The sequence below is a fragment of the Scardinius erythrophthalmus genome (assembly GCF_964197995.2).
Source record: "Scardinius erythrophthalmus genome assembly, chromosome: 11".
Taxonomy (NCBI): Eukaryota; Metazoa; Chordata; class Actinopteri; order Cypriniformes; family Leuciscidae; genus Scardinius; species Scardinius erythrophthalmus.
In genome coordinates this window covers 36,040,955-36,065,454 of record NC_138231.1, presented here as the reverse complement: position 1 = coordinate 36,065,454, position 24,500 = coordinate 36,040,955, and the positions used below count along the sequence as shown (strand labels likewise).

The following is a 24,500-nucleotide window of genomic DNA, read 5'->3' as shown; positions in this document are numbered from 1 at the left end:
AGATCAAAATAACATTCAATGTGTAAGTCCAAATTCCCAGTATAGACATATTATTTTGTACCCATTTTAAATTGAAAAGTACATAAAATCCAACCAATATTATTCTATTAAATATGCAGCAAGTAACATATTTAATATTAAAATATGGCCTGAGGAGGTTACTCTCGGCACATATCAGTATGAAATGCTTGATCAGATTATTGATGTAGTTATGATTTTGCACCCGTATCTGAATTAATTTGCCAAATTGCCCATAAACACTGTCAACATGACCATGAGACAAAATGTCTCACTGTTCATAATGTACTTTTATAACAGCATTATCCTTTAGCACTGAGGTCCGCTCAAGGTGTTCTGAGGAATTTTAAAGGGATTTTCATCAAGTGCTGTTCTTCAAGTCTCTGCCTATATGCAAAGAATGCCTCCCTGTTTAGTTATTCAGATGGCGTAAATGAATTCCTCACTTGTCTTTGATGTTACAGGGATTGGCAAGAGTCTATACCCCTTTATGATCACTGTGGGCCGCATGATTCAGCCCCATCTCCTCAGGGATTCTCCTTCACTCTATGCAAGCTAATATGTTTGCCATGTTTAATGATGCAAAAAATGTTCCAGAGTAGTTATTTATCTTTATCACGCTTCTCTTCTAGAGCACTGTCACTTATGCAGCCTAGTACCAGCACCTGCTAAACAAAAGTGGCACTGCACACACTCCAAGCCTGGCCAAAGCTGGTAAAGTTAACCACAGTGTATTTAAAATAATTTTATAATATATATATATATATACATGCATTTATGCATTTTAGCGACTTGCATTGCATTAAGGTACACATACACATTCTTATCAGTTCTTGCTTTCCCTGGGAATCAAACCCATGACTTTGACGTTGCAAGCACCTACTGTACTGTTTGAGCTACAGGAAAGCTAAATAATATATATACGTATATAATGTCATATTTATATGAAAAGTATATGAAAAAATTGGATGGATGGATGGATAGAATAATGCACCACATTGACGCATTAAATAACACTTACATTAGAGATAATCATAATACTGAATGCTCTGGAGAGTTTTAAAGAACCTTAATAGGTCTGATCACATTTGGTTCATGTCTGTGAAATGCTGCTCTTGGTTTTACAGCTCATAATGATCCTGTGTCACCTCATTTTCATATTCTATGACACCGCTTCCTTCCCTTATCCTCTCATTTCTGCAGTCAAGTGTGACAGAGATGACTGATTATCTAATCACCGATGGGTAAGAATCAGCTCTGGATAAGGCCATTAATCATGCTATAGCCTGCCCTTTCAGCCAAATCAGCTCCTGATTCACAAATCCCTTAAATTTAATCAGCCTCAGGCTAATGCACAATCACCACCACCACCTCTAAAATGGACCTCTTGCTGATCCTTAGGTGGATTCTGGTGGTGTTTAGAGGTAAATACAGTAGTAATCCACTGATCCAACAATGGTATAGGCTACATTAGCCCTTTTTGATCTCAATTTGTCGTAAACATTCGTTCCTACTAGTCAACACAGCTGCGTTAGAGCTTCTATTTACCAAAAATCACATCATGATTGCATCTAGTAGCACGGTAAAGTGCAAAATTGTGAACATTTTTACAGATGACAGCAGAGAGGATGTGTATCTAGTCAATTGCTCTCAGGGGAGTAAACTTTGGCTTAGCGTGATGGTGTACTGTTCCTTTTAGAGAGAGAGCAGCTCTTGGTGTGCCTGTGGCTGTGTTGGATCCTCATCAGAGAAAAGCTGATCTTAAAAACACGATGGGGGATCGCAGAGTGCATCCGCTCTACATCTTTCGGATTCAAAACAATCGATACGCATCTCATCTTCATACCACAACACTACTGCACACAAAGAAACTCACAAAACCTCCAGTTAGTGAACTCAATACATGTTTTAAGCTACAAACAGAATTATTTACAGCAATCAAGGTGGTTTTAGAAGGTAAACAAGATATTTTTCTTCTTTACTGCTTAGTATAGTGGGGTGATTTGTCTGTATTTGTTTTGGTTTGGTTTTTTGCAGCTTTTTATGGGATACTAAGCATCTAACAAGCATTATGGAGGAATGGTGACAGTACTTCTTTGAAATACAGAGCATATTTCGATTATAATGACCTTGGGTGGCATAAAATCAAAGCATATGACGATTAACAATGGAGACATTATGCTTATGAACAAATCCAAAGCATAATAAAGCATATGCATCTCTGACAACCAAGGCCAATTCCACACAGGTAAAGAATATGGTTTTCAGTCTAGTGTTAGGGACCGCTGCATTTCTTCGTAAACTTGCTTTCCAAATTTTTAAGCGCAAACATATGAATGTGCAAACAGCACAATATTAGCTACTTAAAAGTTTATATCAGTAATATTAATTAACAACATGTACTTACTATAGGGTTACGGTAGGATTAGGATTTTCATTATGCATAATTTATTGTTATTACTAAAGTACATGTAACAAATGTAACAAGGACACTAAAATAAAGTGTTACCTTTTTTTCTTATAAACATATGCTGTGTTTTCAGCCCGGGCTCATTAGAAAACCATACCTGTGATAAAAGTTTTGCAAAACGCAAAATACGTTGCGTCGTGCACGTTTCACGACAGTTTCAAAGTGAAATGTCCAGTGAGTGGCCAGCGCTAAAAGCATGTTTAGTTTTTTCCGAAACGGATAAATGTGAATATGGAAACGTTTTATTACGTTGGTGTTCGTTTCATCGCAGTTCTGAATTGAAACTGTCCGGTAAGTGGTGCTAAAAGCTTAATGCTCCATTTTAAAATAACGTAGGCCTACACCTACACTAAACCCTAAACCTACCCAATAGTGTTAACAAAAGTAAATGTGACATAAAAACACTATCGTAACCATGGCATTTTAGCTTGTTTTTGATTTTAGCTTTTATCGTGACACACCTTTCAAGGGATTTGTACCAGAGCTCTCCGCATCACAAGTACAGTTCTGTACTGAGCTACCGAGCAAGCTTAGTATGTCTGTAAAACCAAATATATGGAGCTGGTTAATGATGCAAACGCCGAGGTTTATTCGTTTACAAATCATACACTACACTGTAAAAAAAAAACCTGTAAAAAAACGGTATTATTCCGGCAGCTGGGGCGCCAGAAAATTACCGTAAAATAACGGCAAAAAACAATCTCGTTAAAATACAGTAATTTTCCATAATTAAATAACAGATTATATCTTTAATATTACATTAAATCTTATGTAATTATTGGGATTTTTAATGTTTTAAAAAGTCATATACACCTTTAAAACAATTAAATACTGTAAATTTAAGGTTTTATAAAATTATTTTATATAATAATGCTGTCTATCTACAGTAATTTTCTTTTAATATAGTTTTTATGTGTAAAATAACAATGAAATTATGTATAAAAAATGCACACAAGTACATAAATTCAAATACAAATGTTTGTAAATTTACAGTTTTATTTTTTATTTGTACAGATCCAATTTCACAACATCTCTAATTAAGTTCTTAATAATAGCAAATTTACAGCCAATTTCTTTTAAATTAACTAAATGTATGAGTACAAATTACCTGCATATTTACAGTATTAGTAATTGAACAAACACTAAACATCAAGATAAGTGATTGATAGGAAATAGAAGCTTAGTATATAATTTAGAACATGTAAAAATATCCACAATAAAAAGCAATTACCGTATACCTTTACAGTATAACTTATTTTAACATTTACAATTACATTTTATCCAAAGTGACTAACCAATTAAGATAATAATTAAAGATAATAAAAAGCAACAAGTGCAGTGACAAGTCCCAGTTAGTCAAGCACAGTACACATAGAAAGGTGTTTTTTTGTTGTTTTTTTTTACAAAGATTTAGTATTATTGGGTGAAGTGTTTATGAAAAAGATGGATCTTTAGCAGTTTCTTGAAAATGTGTTGCGTTGCGCCGGTCATTCCACCACCAGGAAACAGTCCAGGTAAATGTCAGTGAAAGTGGTTTTGTGTCTCTTTGGGATGATGGCACCACAAGGCGCCGTTCACTTGCAGAGCACAAGCTTCTGGAGACACACAGATCTGAAGCATTGAGTTTAGGCATAGGGCTACCTTTAAAGACAACTCTTGCTGCAGCATCTGGATCAGTTGCAGAGGTTTGACTGACACTGGAAGAGCTGCCAGGAGAGCATTACAATAGCCCAGTCTGGATAGAACAAGAGAGTTGTGTAGCTCCGATAGGAAGGGCCTGATCCTCCTAATGATAAGGCAAATCAGCAGGATCGCAGCAAGTATGTTTTGGCTGAAAGCTGAACCATAAGCAGTTCTGTCTTGGCAAGGTTGAGTTGAAGGTGAAGGTCATTCATCCAGCAAGAATTTTCCATCAGGTAGGCTGAGATGCGAGCAGCAACCGTCAGATCATCTAGCTGGATTAAAAGGTAGAGATATGTGTCATTAAGATAGTAGTGATAGGAAAAGTCATGTTTCTAAATGACAGAGCCCCACTAAGCAAAATGATGTCCGAAAGACTTCTTTTCAATGTCTTTGTTACAAAAATCAAAGGTTGAAATGCCGTCCACTGAGGAGCCAGAATGAAAGTTATGACGTCTTTTTTTGACGTGTTCTGCACGTCCGATATAGACGTTCATCGAACCTTCGTACAAGGTTAAAACTAGTTAAAATGTGGCCATTGTGGACATATTTCAACATCATTTATGGTCTCATTTAGACATAATTACTTTGATTATTGCTGTCAGATGATCTTAGTGAGAATGAACAGAGGTTTAGATGTTTATATTCGTTTAATTTGAAGTGTCACCATTGTGGCGATCCGTGTTTGCTTTAGTTGGGCTCTTGGTCCCCGTTCCTTTTATTTTAACTTTTCTTTGGCTGCTGTAACAGTGTGTTTGTGTAACACAATTGTTGTGGCAGAGAAAGCCTAGAAAAAGTATGAGGTGTTGATGATGACATAATTATCACAAAATGGGCCTTTAATATTGTGTTTAAAGTTTTGTGTTTATATTTGCCATTAATAACCAACAACCTTTTGGAACTGCATTATTGGTGCCAAAAACATTAAAATGATCCCTTATTTGAAGGTGTATAAAAAGCATGTGCACATGTTTTGAGCAAGAGTATCATACAGTCACACACAGACATCAAGATTGTGCATATGATTTCCAACAATGGTGACAATTTAAAAAAAAGCTTCATGCTGCAATGCATGATGGGTAGCTTTCATAGTACAAAACTCATCCTTAATTCCCAAGCTTTTTTTGGTTGTCACCGTTGTTGTGATTCATATCCAAAATCTTGATGTCTGTGTGTGACTGTATGATACTCTTGCTCAAAACATAATGTGCACATGCTTTTTATACACTTTCAAATAAATACACCTTCACCAATAATGCAGTTCCAAAAGGTTGTTGGTTATTAATGGCAAATATAAACACAAAACTTTAAACACAATATTAAAGGCCCATTTTGTGATAATTATGTCATCATCAACATTGAACTGATAACACCTCATACTTTTTCTAGGCTTTCCCTGCCACAACAATTGTGTTACACAAACACACTGTTACAGCAGCCAAAGAAAAGTTAAAATAAAAGGAACGGTGACCAAGAGCCCAACTAAAGCAAACACGGATCGCCACAATGGTGACACTTCAAATTAAACGAATATCAACATCTAAACCTCTGTTCATTCTCACTAAGATCATCTGACAGCAATAATCAAAGTAATTATGTCTAAATGAGACCATAAATGATGTTGAAATATGTCCACAATGGCCACATCTGAACTAGTTTTAACCTTGTACGAAGGTTCGATGAACGTCTATATCGGACGTGCAGAACACGTCAAAAAAAGACGTCATAACTTTCATTCTGGCTCCTCAGTGGACGGCATTTCAACCTTTGATTTTTGTAACAAAGACATTGAAAAGAAGTCTTTCAGACATAATTTTGCTTAGTGGGTAGTTAAAAAAAAATAAAAAAATAAAGAAAGATGGGTGGAATCTAACACAATCGTAATCTTGCTGTAGCAAATCCAAACCTTGTGCATACTTTTAGTGCAATCATATGGAATCAGAAGACTGTTATGAACATATGGAATCAGAACCGTTATGATTTTTATGTTTTAATGAATTCTTCCCATACCTTGTTTGCCATGATCATCTGCTTTCCACGTGACCTGAAATCACACACACACACACACACACACACACACACACACACAAGTTATTTTAAAACTCAGTATTAGATTTACACATGTCAGAATATGTTCCATTGGGACAATGCAAAGACTCAAATGACTATGATCTTGAAGCTGAGCTGGAAAGGCTAACAGTAATATTTTGAGCTGCCATGTGATTTTAGCTAAGTTACATTTATAGAAAGTAATGTTAAATGAATATGATTTACTGTGACCTAGCTGCACACCTAGTAGGCCTATTTTTAGTAAAACTGTGGCTATTACAATGGTAAAAAATCAGCTAAAAACGTGTTTACTACAATTTTATTATAGTAAAATAAAGTATGTTTTTTAAGAGAAAAGTTTTCAGCTTCCAGACAGTGTTTCAAAATATCCCGCCATTTATTGGTTTAATGTTACTGACTATCATAACGAAGATTTTATACACAATTATGGACTTTAATATGAATAACAAGTCTACTAAAGATTGTTTTAGGTCTTTAAGTTAACAAGTAGAGATGTGGGTTGGGTTCAACTGATCTTTCTTAACACAGATCGATAATTAAAAAACGCATGCTGCATTTTCAGTGTTTTGCCCTGACCCAGTTATAACTGAACATCATTTAAGAATGCTAACGTTAGCATGGAAACTGTCTAACCACTTAACACAAATGTAATATAAAATATCGTACACACATGTAGTATGAGACTCTTACCTCAGCCGTTGATCGGTCGGGATGAGGTCTGCTGTGACGACGAACCAGGCTCACTGAAAAAGGGCGCATTATTTCTGGACTGACTGACAGACTACAAACAACTAATATGTGTTCAGCGCTCCTGCTCACGGCTGGTTGCTTCTGTCGAATACGATTATAGCTTTGATCCACTGTGATCACAATCCACGACTACTTCACGAGCGTAGACTGAAACTTCAAATCTCCCGCTTGCTCTTGACACAGATCGACGACAGAGACAGATCTGTAGGTAGCTAACTGTTGTGGGCGGGACTAGCAGCAACGAAACGTAATGGCGGATAATTTGAATCTGCGCGCGCGCGCGCGGGCACACACACATACACACACACACATACATACATACAAACGCACACAAAGCCACGCAGATTTGGAAAAACGATTCATAAAAGACATAAAATATAGGCCTAAATGACATTTTCGGGCAAATAGCCTACAAATGATGATCAAAATGAACATCTATTTGCAAGACAAAATTAAAAGACTAAATAATTAAATAGGCTTGCCTAATGTGTGTACAAATCTTAAAACTCACTTTAACCCCTACATGCTTAATAATCTTTAAGGAAAACATGTTTAGTGACTGCTAATTTCTGCAGTTATACCTTATTTTATTTGTTTTCTAATTCCACAGAAATAATCTGTAAAATATTACTTAATTTTGTATGTAAAATTACACATAACCCTATAAAATTACAGAGAATTTCCTTTAAAAAAACGTAAAATTAATGTAAAACCAAAATAAAAGCAATTACCTGTAAATTTAATAGTGGACCTTTAAATTACAAAAAATATCTGTAAAATAACAGGTATTCACTGTATAATGACAAAACGACAAAATTCTGTTAAAAAATACAGACCGTTTCCTGTAAATTTACAGTTTTTTTTTACAGTGTATGGTAAAAAGTGTTTTGAGGTCATAACATAATTGTGCAAGGTGCTGCGTGAAAACAAGTCTTTATTAATCCATAATATGCCCCTGTAATCATAATTGTGTGTGAAAACGATTAAAAGTGCTTGCTGTTTTACTGCCTCTAGTGTTCATTTCTGTTGGAAACTGCAGTGATATGCACGTATTGGTGCATATTTTGCGTTTTGCAAAAATGTTGCCACAGTTACGTTTTTCCAATGAGCCTGCGTTGCAATTCATTGGACTTTTTAGTGTAGGTGATGAGCAGAAATGTGCACCGTTCCAAGATGCCAGGCACACTGACGTGTCTGGAGCAATCGAATGGGGTGTCTACAGTACGTATAGATACTATGGTTGTCAGTTCCACACTATTTGTCTCAACATTGTCACAGAATATGTATTGTGGCTTTTTTACATATAATCACAACCTCAGCATTAACTTATCACTCCTTGTTAGCCCTTCATAATTTACAGTCCCTGTTAAAATGAAATATGGATTCACAGTATGTCTATGATTTGTCGTCTTTGCAGTCTGCAGTGTGAGGCAAGTTCTCTCTCTCTGTGAAGGCTTGCGTCTGATTAGTCTCCCCGCTTCAGCAGTAGCGCGGCACTCTGAGCCAGATGCCTTATTTTGCCATTCCCTTTCATGCCTGTGGAATAAACTTATCACTTTAATGCACTTTTCCAGATATCACGTTGATTCGCATCCCCTCTGGCTTGTCAGGAAACTTCAGTGCAAGATGAAAAGGGAAGAGTATACACTTTTAAATATGCACTCTGCTCAAATTCGACTCAGACTAATGGCAGAAAGTTCAACGAAAGGTCAGGGGAAAATAAGAGCTGAGAGAGCACCTACAGAGGAAGATGCATGCGGCTATCTGCATATGTTAAGGGGGCATAAGACTATAGAAGTTCTTTGGACAATCAATAATTATAAATATATACATAACTGATTTCAGTGTGGGACATGAGCACCATGGCTCAGTGTGTCTGAGCATATGCACTAAACAGTACCACGACCTTTGACAAAATATTTTATTCATTTAATAAGGCTGTTAATAAAAAAAAAATTAATTGGATATGAATCACAAATTATTGCATTACTCACTATTTGAGAGAACAAATTACAGGATTTACATATAATTAAAATAAATAATAATAAAATAATTTATACATATCTGTCATGTTCACATATTTTGAAGTGTTTTTCTGTTTCCATTGTTCCCAATGTTTACTTTCTGTTTTACTTTGTTTTTATTTCGAGAATACTTTTAGAAAATGAATAGTTGAATAAAGACGTTATTTTTGGGGGTTTTGTGCACAAAAAGTATTCTCGGCGCTTGATAAACTTAAGGTTTACAATGTCTTTACTAATGTTCTGAGCCGGCAAATGCAATACCAAGCAGCCTATGAAGAAGACAGACAGTTCTCAGATTTCATCAGAAATATCTTCATTTGTGTTCCGAAGATGAACGAAAGTCTTACGGGGTTGGAACAACATGAGGGTGAGTAATTACTGACAGAATTTTCATTTTTGGGTGAACTAACCCTTTAAATAGGGCACTATTAGAGGGAACAGCCATTTGATAACTAAAACCATCATGGACGTTATTGAGTGCACTCATTCAATCCCACAATGCACCGCAATAAGGAGTGTAAAACCGATGTACACTCAACACCTACAGAATACCCATAATGGACACTGAATTACTTGCCAGAAGATGGTGCCCGCAGGTGAATCATCCATCCATCCATTTTCCAAACCGCTGGTCCAATGTGGGTACAGCGTAATATCATACAAGTATATAATCCTTTTTGATTGATTATTAAATTGTTTAATTAAGGTTTATACATGCTTGTTTCCATGACAGAGTTCAAGATAAATATTTTCATCTTACTACTGAAGCTGCCAAAAGAGGCAGCAATTCCAGTGCACTCAGTGTCTGAATTTTATTCACTTTTCATTCACTCCTTCAAGTGAACTATTATAAGTGGACTAATGGAGGGAAAAGTGAATGAGGGTATAGGGCGATTTTCGAACACAGCCTTAGTGTCTGTAGTGACCCTCATTTGTTACCTATAGCGATTCATTTCTATCACCTGTGCCTTGTCTAGCCCCTTGTTATCCTGTGTATTTATACCCCTGCGTTTCTTTGTTTGTCAGTCGTTGTCTTTACATATCCATTTGTAAAGCTGTTGCGTTTTCTGTTTAGATTATATTTCTTGATTCATTATCATTGTTTTCCCAGTTTGTACTTTCTTTGTTCAGGCGAATTATTCTAATAAAACACTGCTTGCCTATAGATCCTCGCCTCTCCTCTTCCCTGCTAACCGTAATCATTTGTCTACTTTACTAGCCTGGCTAACGTCAGACCTTTCTCATTGAGACGTGGTCTGGGAACCATATTTTCATTTTCTCGTATTTAAAGGCGTGGTTTACGAATGCCCAGAGCCGTTTATTAGCGCCCAATAAACGGCTCTGGGCATTCGTAAACCACGCCTGTCTATCAAATGTGCCTGTATGTAGCTCATAGCCAATCGTTTCAATTATACCAGATGACGCATGTAGAGCGACAGAAATTCGCAGAGAAAGAAGACGAAATAAACTTGCTTTCTAAACTACTTAGAACACTATCTAAGGCTGCATCGAAAGGTAACTTAGCATCTGATGCCATGTTGGATCCATAGATATAAACAAACTGCTTCTGTGTGCCGCATTGACGTCGTCATCGTCTTCCTGCTCCCTCCCCGTTCTGTGATTGGTTCCCTTTTTGAGGGGAAAATCTGGTCCATGGTGTCCAGGCTGCCTAGCAGCGTGAATAAAATCGTTTTATTCACGCTAAACTAAAGTAATGCAATAAATTCACAGCGCTATAAGTTATATTGTACACTACTGGTCGAAATAATTAAGATTTGAAATATTTTTTTAAATGTTTTTCAAAGAAGTCTCTTATGTTCACAAAGGCTGCATTTCTACAATACAGTAAAAACGTTAACAATACAGTAAAAACAGTAATATTGTTAAAATTCAACTGTTTTTGAACTGTTTTTTACTTTAATATATTTTAAAATGTCATTTATTCCTGTAATGGCAAAGCTATACTTAGCATCAGCATCATAACTCCAGCCCTCAATGTCACATGAACCAGAAATCATTCTAATATGCTGATTTTGGCTCAAGAAACGTTTCTTATTATTATCAATGATATTATATTATAACGTACTTTTTTTCTTTCTTTTTTTTGTTGCTTTTTTTTATGTCAGTTTTGCATTGCTTTCTGACTGTAATAAGAAACTTATAGTTTACATACTGTGTAATATCTTATTAGATGTCTATGTATGGACTAAATGCTTGCCTTCTTAATTTAATTTTACTGCAGACGCAATGTTATGGAGATCTGATCTACTTCTCTGGTGAGGTCATGCTAGTAGCTGACTCAAGCATATAGCAAACAATGACATCAGACTCAAACAAACGTCAAGCCTGATAGACACAGTCGAAATATGTTTCCATGGGAATAGCTCCATTTCAGGGCTGTATAATGAATGAATGAGGATTGCTGTATATCTGGCAGGTCCATTCCTGACACTGAGCAGGCTGCCAGCTTTGTCCCACGGGGGTAAGGACGGGTTGCCAGGTCCGGGTCAAAGAAGATGACACTTCCTATTAATTCATCCATCAGGTCTGCCAGGATCATAGTGACCGATGACTGTTTTAGATTGCTGCCTGACATCTTCATTAGATCCATGTGTGCAGGTAAGCAGCACATACTGTGCCGAAACAGGCACAAATCATTTATTTTATTATTTATTTTTTTGCTATTTAAAATACAGGAATTATTTTGCTGCTGTTAAATAATTAGTTGCTGGTTAAAATACAGAAATAAAAATGTGATCTAAACTATGTAAATGAAAGGCACAAAATGTTCACTGCTGTCTTATTAGCAATGTTCATATCTTCATTTCTGAAGAGCAAAAACATCTAATTAAAGCCCAATATATCACTAATAAGGAGGCTGTGAATATTCCTCTTGTCACATATTATTATTATTATTAGGACTAGCTTGAGGGCTGGAAGCTATTCCGTAATTTCATTAATTCATTATAGGATCCAAATTTGCAATCCCATATAAGGAGATTTTATGTAACAGCCAATATGTATTATAAAGTTGATTCCTCTCGGGATAGGAAGTGTTTCTCCTGGCTATGTGTGAGAATTTCAGTATTTCTGTTCTCTCCACATCTCTAGGGCCCCAGGCTTGTAAAATCAGTTAATTCTATATAAATATATATAAATATATATATATATATTTTTTTTTTTTTTTTTTTGCAGTATAGGCTTGGTTGTGAAAGCAGTGCAGCTTTTTGTCAGAGTTACTGTGTTTACCAGCTTCTAAAATATTAGGCGATGATGGTCATAATTTTTCCAGAGTTTCAGATGAGGTTTTAGGCACATTTGTCTTTTCACAATTACTAAATTGCAGCCAGGGGCAAAGTTATGTCTCAAAAATCAATAGCTCATGCACAGGTTGCAATTAGCTTGGAATTAATCAGAGACCAAGACCTGCAGTAATAAATAATATGAGCACCGGCCCCATGAAACTGAGAGCCTGGAGAACAAATCTTGTGAGTTAAGGGCAATTTGAGGATCAATTATAATGTTTTTCCATGGAAAGCATCGAAGTATGTGAGGAGGGATTCAGCCATTGACCTAGTGTGAGCATAACTTTGTAAGATTTGAACTCAGGGTAATTAATCTCAAGGGTTTTAATGCCGTTTTATTTGAAAGTAATGTCATTTGATATGTTTACTTTAATATTCTGTTCATTTCAAGGGGATTCTGGAGTCTGACTTCCAGTGCGACAGCCAGGGAAATTGTTTATGAAGTTTTGCCAGAGCTTGCTGATAATACAGTGCCAAAATCCATGCGATAATCAATTTGGTCATCAAGCTAAAAACCCTCATAATTAGACTATGTGTCAATACCCTTTTCTCAAGCAGTGTAATTTCAAGGCTTATACAAATCAATAACATAGTGAGATCATCTGGCCTGATTATATCAGTTTTTCCCTAACTGAAACAATAGCACATTCTCTACATTAAGTGGTGATCCCTTTAGATCCACTCATGATGATCATTAAGATTCATAAAGCTTAGATGCACTTGTTTAATATAAATGAGGACTAAGTATGAAATAATCATGCATAATTGATCATTAAAGAATTGAAGTCTTCCTGAATTGTACATTTGACTTGTAATGGTCCCGCAATCTGTATAGCTGTGCCCCTTTAAAAGAATGAATATCAGTAGGTGTGTGTACGCTCATTACTCATACTTAATAAGGTTACTTTGCTTGTATAATATATTCCTTCTCTTCAGTCTGAACTTGACCTTTCATACAGTAAATCGCATTGCCTTCAGAGCGGTTGTGGGACCATATTCTTGAAGCAACACAAATGTGGGCGCTTATTGCCTCTGAACTCTGAGTGCACTTAATCATATTTCCACCCACAGCCAATAATCGCACGTGGGTTCCGTACAAAAGCTCCACTCATACACCTCGTCTGGTGTATCATCTGAAAGAGTCTCAAATCCTGTATCTTTTTTTGTTCTCGGAAATGAACGCTCAAATGGCTCTCTCATCCTCACAGGAGGTCCAATGCTATTTATTCCGGCAAAAAAAATTGCTGCCTTTCCCTGTCTGTTCGCAGCATTTTAAGAGAAAACAGAATTACAGCTCACGGATTAGTGTTGCGCAAGTCTGCATTTGCACAGTTTTAAAAGGAAAGGAGACCTGTAGTTTACCCATAAAATGAAAATACTATCATTATTTTTTCACTTTCATTGCAATCCAAATCTGAATGTCTGAATGTTTCGCCAATCATTATTACATATTCGGGTCTTTAGCGACCCGGATCTATTTCTAATACGGATGGATCTCTACCTGTTGCGATAATATAAAACCCTCTTGATATTAGAGTAACAATTACAGAAGAATAAAATAAAGCATATTTTGTTACCTTTCGGAGCTTGGAAGAGTTCAGTTTGAGCAGATGTTTTATACCATCGTCACTGTCCTCATCAGAGTTCATTTCCCAGTACATTCAGCATCTGGCTCATATTCTCGATCTCAAACATATTCTCAAAACTATCATTTTCAATATCTTCAAAATCAATATTTTGATCGCTGACAGCTTCTTCACCAGTTCCACCATTAAAGGAGAACTTGGTAACTTTTTTAACTTAATAAAACTGTCTAGAAATCATTTGGATGGTTAAACAACCTGTTCTGGTGATTCTGGTGACTTTCCCCGCTCCCCCCAGCGTTCCCAGGCGGAAAACCAACCTTGCAACTTGGGGACTAGCGTCCCCAACACATTCTCATACCTAAGGCGTCACTTTTTGTCACTTTCAACCATGCTTCAATATCTGACGTTCAAAGCACCCTTTAGCGTCCATATGTGACGCTTCGGTTATGGGTAGGTTTAGGCGTCATGTAACTGACGCTTTCGGAAGCGTCAATATCTGACGCTCAAAGCACCCTTTAGCGTCAATATGTGACGCTTCGGTTGGGTAGGTTTAGGTCTGTGGTAGGGTCATGCGTCTCATATGGACGCTAAAGGGTGCTTTGAGCGTCAGATATTGAAGCATGGTTGAAAGTGACGCCATGGGTATGAGAACGGGTTGGCGTCCCGGCAAAATAGAAATTGGAAGTCTCGTGAGAAGCGGGAACAAGAACGAGAACGAGCGCGAAACACGAATCGTTTTACGGCAATTCAACATGAACACACACGCATGTATGATGTATTACCAGATTACCCACCTCGGTAGACAAAGCTCCACACGATTCAGTTGGCTTGCTCCGACCAAAACAAACACACATGAGCAGCGGTAGAGAGGGGGAGGAGGCCGCCGCAAGTGAGTTTTTTACGACCGTGTTGTGACATATACGCCCCCCCACAGCTGTAGGGGGAGCTCGTGGGGGAAACATGCGACAACAAAAGGGAAAATCAGCGAAGAAGTGACTAGAGTTCGCTAGAGTTGCCGAGTTCTCCTTTAAGTGAGAGTGACATTAATATTTGATTGCATTCAGTACTTGCTCTGCAGTAAATCACTGAGCCATTTCAAGTTCTGCTGATGATTCATCCTATTCTTTTGTTTTCTGCTTGCGGTATAAGTGTGAAACGTCACACTTGCACTGTTGCACACCTCAGGTCGTGCAGGTCAACCCTAAGCAATTTATTTTGTACAAAAAAAATGACTGGGAAAACAGTAATTTAATTTTTCTTGTTATATTGTTTATAATTAATTGATTGAGGAATACTAAGAAGGTTGCTGAAAAATGCTTTTAGCATTTTTGAAGCATGACAGCACTTTACTGACATTATATCAAAGCACTGTGAACTGTTAAAAAAAGAAAATATTGGTTTGGAACATGAATGCGCATAAATGATGAGAGATGGTTTTTTGGGGGGTAAACTATCCTTTTTAACTACTTCGGGTTTCTGGCTCAAACTTGCAAAATGATACTTGGAAATGATTGCAGGCTTGAAGGGAGATATCTGTTTGTTGAGTGTTTGCTCCACTTATTTTAATCCTGCCTGAATAAAACTTTTTTAAGGCTTTGCTTCTCCAGCATCAGACTTATCTGCTTCTTTATGATTAGGTCCAGACAAAAGTGATTGTATTGGAGAGAATTGGATTTGATAGCCATGTTTTTGATTACCTATTCTATTACCTTTCTTTCTGCACTGGCTGTAAGGTCCTCCTCAGTCTCTGTCATTCCTGTCTAGACCTTTTAATATTTGTCTGTAGGGAAGATGCTGTTGGCTGATGGGATATGAACAGACTGAGGGTGAAGGGCATTCACAGCATTACATCATTGGAGCTACTGTATAGGTATGTTCCAACCATATTTCATCTTACTGCCACTTCAAACCATTCAATGTCACAAAAATACAGTTTGTTCGGTTGAGAGCCGTAGTGTGATGGTTCACCCATTGAGCCGTGGCCTTCATGTGGGTTTAAGCTTGGTTTGCAGCCTTTCCTGATCTGGTTTCTCCTCTCTTTTCCTAATTTTGTCCCGTCTGTGTTCTCTGCACTGTGCTGTAAACTAAAACATACAAATGAACAAAAAAGGTTAAATGTGTAATGTAATTACTAGTGTTTATAAAAACGAGTCAAAACGAGGCTAAGCAATAAAAGCAGTCTTTTTTTCTACAGAACACAAAAGATGATGTTTAAGGATGTTTTATTAAGGACCCGTTAACTTTATGGACAAAATAAAAGATGATAGAATCTGAAATAAAATATTACTGGATGAAATGTAAATGATAATTAGAAATGTTGCAACTAACTAAACTAAGTTTAAGTTGAAGAACTAATTAAATTACTAACTGTAAATATAAATATAATAAATATAATATAATATAATATAATATAATATAATATAATATAATATAATATAATATAATATAATATAATATAATATATAATGACAAAAGCATATAACAATTTTTTTTAATGAAAACTGAAAAAATAATCTAATTCAAAATATTATCTATAATAGTATGCTAGCCTATATAAATAATACTAAGATAACTGGTGCAAATATCTTAACAGTTAACAGCGTAAACTCAATTTTCCAGCAGGGTAAACAAAAACATGCTAGGAGCGAATGAATGAATGAACACCCTAGAAACTGCCTAGCAACGCCCTAGCAACCGCCAAGCAACACCCTAGCAACCACCCAGAATACCTTAGCAACCACCTAGCAACACCATACCAACCACCCAGAATACCCTAGGAACTGTTTAGAGCCACCTAGCAACCATATTACAACATGTAGAAGCCATATTTCAGCTCTACAACATCGTACAGACATGGTTGTTGGCCCGTATGCAATCATGTACAACACCCTATCAACCGAGTGGCGAGTTTTGCCACTGCAAACACCACTCACATTTTCTTCAGGAAATGTACATTCTAGTTAGCTATTATTATTTATCAGTCCCCTGCTAAAAAAAAAAAAGAGAGAACAAATCCAATTCATTTTCGAACTGAGCGACTGCAGGGGGATATTTGAAATCTCTGATAATAATTATGAGTAGTCTACCTAATGGAGGAGCGCAGAGAGGAGCACTATGCAGAGCCTCCTGCTGTGGAAATGGAGGTGGCTATATTTCAAATACAAACCTGCATACGGCCACCAGCACAGCCCCACAGCAGTAATCCAAATATGGAGATGTGAAGCAAATTACCTGTGAAAAAAGGACATGCGCATTAACTTGACGGCCACTAGCAGACCTCTCTCGGTTCCCTCAGACGTGGTCATTGGTGTGGATGCACAGACAGCATTAGTACTACTCAAGCGGAGCCGCCACAGCTCTTTTAGGTCAAACTGGAGGGGGTTATGCAAATTGACAAATTGTTGAAGGTGGGTTTGACGAGCAAAGGGCTGACTTTGTGTCATTCAAACATGTTTTTACTCTTTTTACATAATTATCCCTATACACCTCATTCTCTCTCGTGCACTCACTCAACCAGCATGCGACAAAAACACACAGAGACACTTACAAACACACACCAGCCCTTAGAGATAGCAGAAAGACGTCATTAGCCCATAGTCGTCTGGTCCATTTTGTCAGCCCTGTAAATGACTTAATGGGTTGAGGTCTGGTTTTGTGCCCGCACACCTTTCATTTTCCTGCTCCCAATATAAGTACCCCAAACTATGACCCCCTCGGAGGGGTGAAACCGGCTAAATAGCACCGGGTGACAGCCAGGTGGCTTTGCGAGTTAGATACATACATGTATTGTGCTTTTTCACCTCATGCAGCAGTGCAGTTTGAGCATGTTGCGCCCCCCGTAGGATGGCAGCTGAACTGCGAGTCTCTTTGTTTGACTCTGGCAGGGTAAAATGTGGTGATGCTGATGCTCAATTTGACTGACTTGATCTTATTGTGCAGCTCATTCTGTCCGTGCCGATCCACCGCAGCCGAAGAGAATAAATCAAATCTGCTTTCTTGTGTTTTCTCACAGTATTATTACACAATAACGTATGTGCCACTCAAGTTTTCAGCAGCTAGATGTGGATTAATGGTGAGACAGCAAGATTTTCGAGGCTTTTAGTTATTTAATTGCATGTTATTTCTATAAAAATGACCTTTAAAAAGGCATATTTTTTTGAGTTTGTGAACCTCCAATATGCGTGCTGCTTATATCAGAGGACTGTTTGGTGACAAGTTTATGTCCTCAGCAATTTTAAGCGACAAGTCCAGAAGCAAATAAGCAGAGGAACGACATCACATACTGCCACAGTTGCCGCTGCAAAGGCAATTTTGTTAAGCTGTTACAGTCTGAAAACTGAGAGTTTTGTGTGTGTGTGTGTGTGTGTGTGTGTGTGTGTGTGTGTGTGTGTGTGTGTGTGTGTGTGTGTGTGTGTGTGTGTGTGTGTGTGTGTGTGTGTGTTCTGAAGAAATCGCCTGGTCTACCTGTTTACATTTCAACTTGGTTGAAGTGATTTTCTGTCAAAGTGCTCCTCGACTTTCGGTTTTACATTTCAATATGATGTGAGGTAAAAATATGAACATATATATTTAGATCCGCAAAACTTCTCAAGCTTTCTGTGTCTGACAGATACAGAGAGTTCACTTTAAAGTCACCACAAAATCAAAATTGACAAGGCTATATTCTATGGAATTTTGCAGTATTCACTATTCATTATAAAGGATTTATTTGTCACTGGACACCTATACTATATTATACATTTTTAATTAATGTGCTATTGTAATCTTTAATGAAATAAACTTTCCCTCCCATGACATCTCAGCGACATCTCTTCTCTTCTCTGACGTGTTTACTGGCAGGAGGGTGGACAACCTGTCACTCACATGAGATCACAGCAATAGAGTGGTTCAGGTGTGACATCATTTTGTAGGCCATAACGCAGAAACGAGTTAGCATTTTAGCACTGCCGGTTCCATCGTCCCGAAGTCAAAGGTTTTTTTTAATTAGGTTTTGGTTAAATGGCTGAAATAAGGTTTGTGGTGAACACAAGCTCAAGACACTTTTACGTTTTATTCAGCAACATAAAATACATCAGTATAGGGTACAATGGGGCTAAAGGCTCCACGAGGTAAAAGGCTCCTTTGATTTGATTTTCCTCTAGACCACTAAATGGCACAAAAAACTTGCCTCAGCACTTTCCAAATCATCCGCTTTTCAAGATGCACATGGGATTTTTGGCTGATCCTTCAAGCGATCACGGGCAGCAGCGCAAAGTTCAAGGTAATTAAAACAGTTTTTCAATAACGGAAGAATATGTAAAAGTATGGTAGCCCATTTGGGGTAAAAGGCGCACCTACACAATTATTAACATGATAATAAACATCTGGCTGACTTTTCCATTTGTTGACATGACATGGATTCAGATGGTAATTATCATATATTAAAGGTATAGCGGAGGATCTTTCCAAATTTTAGATAAGACCCGCCCTCTCCACTTTTTGAAAAGTTTGATTGATTCACCAGAATGATTGACAATTAGGAGGACCAATAGTATAGGTCACCCACCCGGAAGTAAAAAATCCTCCGCTATACCTTTAAGTTAGGTGTCCACCTTAGAGATAATCACCATATTTATAAAGAAAACAATCATATCATATAATAAAATATGATTTAATGTTACTACTGTAAATTTAAATTATATTATTACGGGAACTCATTCAATGCTTTCAGAATCTTTACTTTTTAAAATAATTTTGTTTATGCATTTTTTAAATATATTTTTATAGTAACATTTTTTTAATGACAGTCTATTTATTAAACAAAAATGAATTATTTTATTTATCAAAATAAACAGAAAATAGTGCAAACTTTGCTAAAGTGATATATATGAACAAGTACTTAGACATTATTAAAAACATATTATTTTAGCTAAAGTTTTTGTATAAATAATGGGTGCCTTTTGCCCCATGCTGGTGAGCCTTGAGCCTAACATATGGCTACATGGGACTAGAGGCTGTCGAGGACATTAAATGTCATTACGCCGAAAAGGTAAACTCAGTCCGCTTTTACAGCATCATTGTGCTTGTAATTGTGCTCTTATAAACTATTCTAACTAAAACTTTCTGGGAAAATATTTTTAGATAAAAACTGAAAGAGTTGTCGGAAGCTTAGTGATGGTGACGTTGAATTCGTGAGGCCGTGGTGTAGTTAGTTTATAGTCCTTTAGCTTTTTACTTGTGTTTTTTTTAGTTGTGTTAATCTGTGAAAATTATCTTGATGGACAAAACGTTCAAGTATCATAAACTTTTGTTGATCTCAGAGCTTTTTGCAATAATCCAAAAGCCTATGGAAAATTATTTTGGCTTTTTGTCGAGGGAACCATGCACTACCGGTTGGCCAACAAAGTGACGTCATACCTGCACTACTCTATAGCAAATGACAATGATCCAACAATCCGATCAATTCCAAATGGGCAGAATCAAGTACAGCCCTACATTTTTTCATATTCAAGAAGCTTTTTTTGAGTTTGACTGAAATATACGTCACAATAGGGAAGAAAAGACCATTGCAACTTCTGTTTCATTAAATATACTATAAATAATAATAATTACTTATATTTATTGTTTATAAATGCATAAATAATAATAATCATTATTATTATTATTAATGCTATTTTTTGTATGTAAAATTTCTGATGAAAATTAAGAAAAATATTGGTCTTCAAACTTTAGCTTCGTCTAATTTAGTGAAGTTGATGAGTATATTTGACATTTGCACTTTCAAGTTTGAAGAGAAAAAGAGAAGCGCCAACTGTCTATTGTGAGCTTGTCTAAGAGGCGTTATAGCTTTGAATCATTGAACCCTGCTTTATAGTGTTATGGACAAAGACTTCACTGAATTTTGCCTTTGTTTTTCAGTGTGTGTAATTCACATGTTGCCTGAAATGAAATCTGGTTTGAAGTCAAGCTGTGAGAGTTTTGACATTCTTTCTCGGATATGTTTAGCTTCATGAGAAAAATTTGCTTTAATTTCATAGTGAAAGTTGCACATCTGAGCAACTGCCAAACTATGATATGATTATTATGTATGATTACATTAAAGTATGATATATATATATATTATTATATGAAGAAATACAAGAACAAAAACATGATTCATGCTTAAAAAGTATAATATTAATATTTTCTCTGAGTAATTACTAATTATAATTTAGGTTTTTCCTATATAGTTCTGCGATATTTTGAAATACAAGGACAGTTTTGTTTTTGTTTTATTCTGGAGCTCTAATGTTTGGCGATTCCACTTAATGTGTGAATTTGAAAATAACTATAATAATTGGAAGGTTTAACAGAAAACGTTCCTTCTTGATTGTCCTTGGTTGTATTTTTATCAAATAAGTGCTTTCTAACATTAGAGGCAATGCATGTTAATCATCAGCATGCTCTATACACATTATTAAGATTTCGCCTTAATTATTTTCCAGCGAAAGGAAACTGTGGTCTGACTTTTCAGAACTGCGAACAATAACCTCAGCAGGGCCCTGCTTAATCCTGTTTCAAAACGTGAGCCACTAGTCAAGGTCAGTCAGAAATGTGTTTTTAATTTGCCCTACGACAATAGCTTCCTGCGGTACTCTATAATATCTCTCATCAAAAGAGAACAATGATTTGTCCCAAACTACTCACCGAAATAGACTGCAACAGCCTCCTGCTGACACCCAATTGAATTCTTCTCCCTCCTGCATCCGTTCTAAATGAGCGTGCATGATCGGCAGCCGACTTCTGATTGGATCAGGATGTGTTGGCCTTGGACACCGTAACTACGGGAACTGAAACAGCAGCATAATTTGATTGCATCACATTGCTCATTTGCTTGCTGTCGGATCTATTATGAAATTCAATTTAAATCATAGCGATAAGGAAATTAACGTTAATTTGGTGCTAATGAGAATCTAAATGATGAATGCACACACACAAGCAGATGGAAACTGGGAGGAAATGCTTCTTTCTTATGATGATAGTGCTTTATATTGTTGGAGTTCATCAAGGCAACATTTTTCATCTGCCTCGCCAGTGCTGGCAGCAGATGGCCAGAGCTACTAGATTTTGGGCAGGGGGAAAGCTTGAGAGATTCGTACCTCACTTGTTGGGTTTGGGTTTCAGACGCGAGCGTGGCCAAGCTGTGCAGCCACTGGGACAATGCGGTCGACCTGTCAGAACAACATTTAAAACAATTCACATGGCACGGACACCATATGTAACTGCACCCTGACGTGCTGGAGTCCAGCAGCAAAGACTTGGATGGAGGCCAGAAAAGATATTTAAAGGGATAGTTCACCCAAAAATGATCTCATTATTCACTCACCCTCATGTTGTAACAAACCAGTATCACATTCTTTGTTATACGTACAACACAAAATGAGACATTTGGAGGAAAACGGACAAAAATCACCATAACCTGCTAGGCCTGCGGGATTTGTACGGAGCCCCTAAAGGGACACGGTGATAGACAAAAATATGAGATGGAAGGAAAATAAATCTATCAGTGATTTTACATTCGCTCGCAAAAGTTTTGTGTTCCCAGAGAAACTTTGCATTTTGCGTTTTTTTTTTTAAGCTCTGCAGTTATTTCTATTGTAATATTTCACTTTAAAATAAAACATTTCACATTTTAAATGTCAGACCATCAAGCTTTTATTCAGGCGGAAAACCGCAGGGAGCTCTTTAAGTTTCTCTCTTGTTGACAACAGCCGGTTTATAAGTGCTTCTCTTAAACTATTTTGGGTAGATGGTTGGTGCGTGTTGCGTTCCAAAATCCAAGTTATAAGTGACCCAAACTGATGCTGAGCTGAGTTTGTGTGGAGCACATCCGAGCAGCCTGAGACACTGAAAACACCAGATCATGTGTAAAAGAATACAGTGCCATGCTTCTCTCTGAAACACACAGCACATACACCCAGAAAAAAAAGGTGTAACATTTTTTACCTTTAGGGGTACAACAGCTTGTCACTGGGGTAGTAACCTTAAAATGAGTTGGAGGACAAAGGTGTCCAGTGACAAGCTGCTGTACCCCTAAAGGTAAGACTTTTACACCTTTTTTTTCTGTGTATGTTTATTTAATTACATAGCAGCCTTTGCGATTTGGTAGTTGCAGTAAGCCATGTCACAATTTCGTTTTATTTCAAGTCATTTATAGGACTGATATAGCACTTATCTTCTGAAGTCATAAAATAGCTATGTGTGAGGAACAGGCTGAAATTTAAGTTGCTATTCACAGAAGACTTAAATATGTTTTGAATGATTCATCCATGCATTTGACTACAACTGATGAACACAATGATTCAGTCAAGCAGTTAAAATCACCCTGAAAGTGAAGGTTTTCAGAAAATAAAAGAATAGTGAATGAGTTATATGGAGCATTTTTATAAAACTTTTGTCCTCTTTCATTGCATTATTTTTATTTTTTGAAATGTCTTGTTTTGTGTCCCATAGAACAATTATAATCAAACAAGTTTATGACAGAGTTTTCCATTTTGAGTGAACTATCTCTTTAAAAAAAGAAGTAGGCTGAAGAAGATGAAAAGCACAAAGTACAAGCACGAGAAGAGGAAGGTGAAACAGACATTGCACAAAGAAAATGAGAGGAAGAAGTGGGTGAAACAAAGGGGCGTGAGAGAAAAAGCAACTGAAAGACGGAGTGAGCGCGTTAGAACAAGAACCACGACATCCGTTCGGGAGTCCTTTAAATTCACCGCAGTCCTTAGGAATCTAAATTCAGCGGAATGAGTGAAGGCTTGAGTGGATGGGACATAAAGGACATAGACGGCCCCTCTCAACTCAGCCACACTCCATCTACATTCTACCTCTATCTATTCAACACCATCAAACACAGGGAATTCAATGACACCTATAGCACAGTCCAGCATCACCCTGTCAAAGGACAGCAGGGAGATTGCTTCTCTCCCTCTCAGCAGTACAAAAGCAGCTTCAGGTGAAGTATTCTTCAGCGGACTGCAGAACCCCGCTGAGAGAGCCTCTCTGAAATGATATCTATATCGCGGGGCGGTGTTGAACATGGATTTTTTTCATACACTTATGAAGCTGCTCCCCAAGAGATCAGTGGGTAGAGGATAGCCTCATCTCAAGCAAAAAGTTGAGCTTTTTACATGGGCAAGGTGATGGAGGGCCAACATGCAATGAAAAATAAACTAATTAACAGGATGCAGTTGGTTGCTGAATCCTAAAATGAAAGGAGTAGGAAAAGATGGATAGGAAAACTCTAAATTTAGTGCTGCTTTACTGCAATAAGACCCGATTAAACGCATAACGCCACTGAAGATGATGTAACGGTTGCCAGCCACCGGTGACGGTAGTAATAATTCTGGCCCTGTTAAAAAGATGAGAATTATTTTAGTACTGCCTCATCCCTGCCCAATTGGCACCTGCGCCCGCACATTTTTACGGTCCCGTGGTTGCCGCATGGCCAAGTTTCTCTGTGAGCTTATGAAAATAGCACGTACTTTGAATATGTTATCAAACTAATGCACTCTGATGTATTACCAAAGAGTTTCTGATCTCTTAAAGGGGCAGGATCTATGATACTGTAGTTGATTTCTTT

At 37.1% G+C, this 24,500-nt stretch overlaps 1 long non-coding RNA gene across 1 annotated transcript; it reads right to left on the bottom strand.

Annotated features, from left to right (window-relative positions):
- Positions 1 to 3,469: 3,469 nt before the first annotated feature.
- Positions 3,470 to 7,198, bottom strand: LOC308698186. Its single transcript, XR_014031035.1, has 3 exons — positions 6,929 to 7,198; positions 6,179 to 6,212; positions 3,470 to 4,443 (listed from the first exon to the last, which is right to left on the bottom strand). It is a non-coding gene; the product is annotated as an uncharacterized lncRNA (long non-coding RNA).
- Between the last annotated feature and the right edge of the window lie 17,302 nt (positions 7,199 to 24,500).